This window comes from Diachasma alloeum, unplaced genomic scaffold, assembly GCF_001412515.2.
Source record: "Diachasma alloeum isolate Michigan unplaced genomic scaffold, Dall2.0 Dall_scaffold_00875, whole genome shotgun sequence".
In the NCBI taxonomy this organism is placed as follows: domain Eukaryota; kingdom Metazoa; phylum Arthropoda; class Insecta; order Hymenoptera; family Braconidae; genus Diachasma; species Diachasma alloeum.
This window is the reverse complement of record NW_021680996.1, coordinates 87,549-91,479: the sequence shown is the minus strand read 5'-3', so window position 1 is coordinate 91,479 and position 3,931 is coordinate 87,549.

The following is a 3,931-nucleotide window of genomic DNA, read 5'->3' as shown; positions in this document are numbered from 1 at the left end:
CAACACAACAATCACAAATCTCTATTCCGGAAATCTGCTGTTGAAGTGACGTGTCGCATTATTTTTTGGAACATTTTCGGTTTTAACAACATCATCGAATGGCAGACGCACCGATTGCAACTGATGTGTTGTGTCTAGGTGAAACATGGCTTTGTAAATGACTCTCTGACTCGATTTCTTTATCACGTTTTTATAACTGTGTCGATTGCAAAGCGTTGAAAGACTATTCGCATGGGCGGGCCTCGGGAGGGCTCTGTGTAATGATCCCTAAACAATACAAAATTATAGACGTTATCTGCTGTGAATCTCGATGGATCTTTGTAAGGCTCTTCATTTCTGGTATATATGTGATTGTTGGCAACATTTATCTTCTCCCGGAGTCAAACGTGAATAAATTTATTTCTTCTCTAACGAATTTGAATGATTTACTTGAATCACTGCTTTTGAAGTACTCAAGCGACCTCATAGTTTTCGGGGGTGACTTCAACTGCGCGATAGGCACGCTGAATGAGGTCGATCCTGATGTTTTGCCCCCTGGCTCTCCATTTTCTACATCGAGGTTATCCTTGGACCCCATCACCAATGATGGAGGAGAACTGCTAGCTTCGTTTTTGGAGGATCAGGGGCTGCTGATTCGGAACGGAAGATCCCCGCGTGACACTCCAGCCTCCTTCACCCACATCCCATTCCAGAAGGATTTCTCAGATTCAGTCATCGACTACGTCTGCGTACACCCCAACTCGCTTCTCCTCATTTCTGATTTCTACGTTAATCCGTTCCCGACTCGTTCTGATTATTTTCCAACAGTTGTCGAGCTCTCCCTCCTTCCATTTTCTCCCCCTATTCACACCGCCAATCCGTAGTTTAGACCCTACAAGTGGAAGAGGAATGTGTCATCCCAGGACGAAGTCACCATGCAGTTCTACGACCGAGTCCAATGGATCACCGGCGCCTCCATCGATGTTCACTTCAATAACCTCGCCGCAGCTATTGATAACTGCTCCCGTAAATTGAAGATGCGTAATATCATCAAATCTGCTCCAGCCCCGATCCGCCAATTGTCGTGGTTTGACGAAGATTGCAAGCGCTTTCAGCCTATTATGCTCAATGTTTTTCATCAATGGCAAAAAAATAATGATTTAACTCTTAGAGCAGAATATAAAACGCTCAGAGCCAGTAGCAAAAAATTTTTCGATAAAAACAAAAGAGAATCTGAGGAGCGCATTAGGGAACAACTTAGAAACATTTTTGACAGTGAATCTTTCTGGAATGTCATTAACAAATACAGAGTTTCCATCAGTCGCGTGTGCAATATAAAAAGGAGGAGTGGGAAAGATTTTTGGCCAGTTGTTTTCCCACTAGAACCATCAGTAAGCTTTCTTTCCCCGATCAATGGCACCCCATCCTTGATGAAAAAATCTCACGATTTGAAATCTCTCGAGTTCTTGCCTCCGTAAAAAATGGTAAAGCCCCGAGGTGCGACGGTATAAGCAATGAATTCTACAAGAATTTGCCAGCCAACTGGCTTCTATACAGTAAATGTTTGTTTAATAAAATCTTGGATGAGCAAATTATGCCTAAAAAATGGTCGGAGGTCAACATCTTTATGCTTCACAAGAAGGGTGACACCTCAGACCCAGCAAATTACCGTGGCATCTCACTTATTAACTGTATTGAAAAGATCTTTTCCACGATTCTGGTGAGACGTTTGGAAGTTTGGGCGACTATGACCACTGTTCTACCGGAGTTTCAATCAGGTTTCAGGAGGGGTCGCGGTTGTGTTGATAATATCTTTACCCTGGCCTCTGTTGTGCAAATGTATTTAGGAACTGGTCGTAAGTTGTACTCTTTCTTTGTTGATTTTACCCGCACCTTTGATAGTGTAGATCACACTAAATTATGGTCGAAATTATATAAGTTAGGCGTCTCCACTAAATTTATAAACATCTATAAAAACCTGTATGATAATGCAAAAACAGCGATTCGATCAGTGGACGGTCTCACCAACTATTTTGACATCTCTGAGGGAGTACTCCAGGGGGGGATTGAGAGCCCGATTTTCTTCGCACTTTTTCTCTCCGATTTAGAGACTTTTCTGAGAGAGAGGTGGTGTAGGGAAGTATCCGTGGGGCGTAAGAACGAAATAATGCTATTAGCCTACGCGGATGACATCGTTCTTTTGGCTAACAGTCCCGCACAACTATACCGCCTTCTCCGACATATCAAAGATTACTTTACAGAGAATTAGGATACCTCGAAATCAAAAGTATTAGTTTTTCAGAAGGCTGGCAGAAGAGCTGATCTTTCTTTCAAATTTGACGGAGAACCTATTGAGATAGTTAATCACTATCGTTTCTTGGGCATCGAGTTCTCCAGTTCGGGCACTTTTGATCTGGCCGCTAAAGATAGGGTCGGCTCTTCCTCAGCCGCAGTATCTGCTGCATTGAATATTTTGTTTAAAACAGGAGCTGACTCCTGGAATACGATTGACACACTGTACAACAGCCTTGTTCGTAGCGTTGTCACCTATGGTTGCGAAGTATGGGCCCTCGATCAGCTATCATTTATTGAAAGAGCCCAACTTAATTTTTTTCAAGAGGGTTCTCAACCTCCCCCGGTCCACTGCTGGATATGCGATTAGACTGGAATCGGGTAGAGCTCCTTTATCATACACTGTTCTAAAAAATGCCTTGAATTGGCTGTCAAAGTTGCTTGAGATGGATGACACCTGCTTCCCGAAAATATGCTTCAGCCACTTGAGAACTCTGGATAATTTGGATATTAAGTACAATTGGGCCCTCCAACTCAAGCAGTTTTTCACGCAATGTGGTTTTTCAGCGGCCTGGTCTTACCTGTCACCCTCGTTGCTAAATGATGTTAAATCACAAATTCTAGAAAAATTTCGTTCGATTACCTCTGACGAAGACCGCAGCAAGTGCGACACCAGTACTAGTTTACTTTTTTACAAACTCTTTTCCTTGATTCCAGGTCCTCAGCCTTATCTACTTGAGCATTTATCACTAGATTGTAAGCGTATAATTTCAAGATTAAGGCTATACAACAAATTTAGTCTAAACTTAGAAATTTCTAACATGACCGTGTCTTTCAATCCAAACGAGTGTTGTGAAAAATGCGGCTCGGGTGATCCTAATGACATTATCCATTTCCTATGTGTATGTCCAGCTCTCGACTACATCCGCTGGTCCGTTTTCACGGAGGAATTCACAACTCTAGCTTTCTGGCTGAAGACACTGTCTAATACCTCTCAGTTGAAAAAGATCCTCAAGTTTATTCAACTAGCGGCTGACACTTAAAGTTTACATAATTGCTCATGTTTTTCTCGCTGCCAGCTCGCCACTCACTGAGTGGTACAATATAAAAAAATTTTATGTGTATCGACTGTCGTACGAGTCTCCATTTTGTAAGGACTACAGTCCACAATCTTATTTTCATTGAATAAATAAATGTTCTAGTCTTATTTTGTCTTCCTTAATGGAAGAAAAAATCGATCACGAATTGTTTTTTAATGTAATTTCCTTTGCAGTCTCGGAGGAGCTCGAGGAAACATAATGATGACAACTCACCTTCTCTGTGTAACGACTTAGTCAAGCCAGTGGTAAAGGAATCTCACCACTTGAAGACAACTGGTGAAAGTCCAACAATGTCTGACAGTCCACGGTCGGGCAATGACTTAGTGAAGGAGCTGAAGGTATTGAAACATATTCTCATTAGGCAATTGATTATTGAATACTGAGTTTTCAATTGTCACTTCATTTTACCTTTGTTAGGGAGCAGAACGCTCACGTCAATCAAGAAATCCAATTCGAAAAGCTGGAAAAATACAGAAAGCAACAGGAAACTCAGACTTTAAGGAGAGGACCGAAAAATTTTGAGGACAGCTTAGGCCATATTTTAAAACATCAAACATACA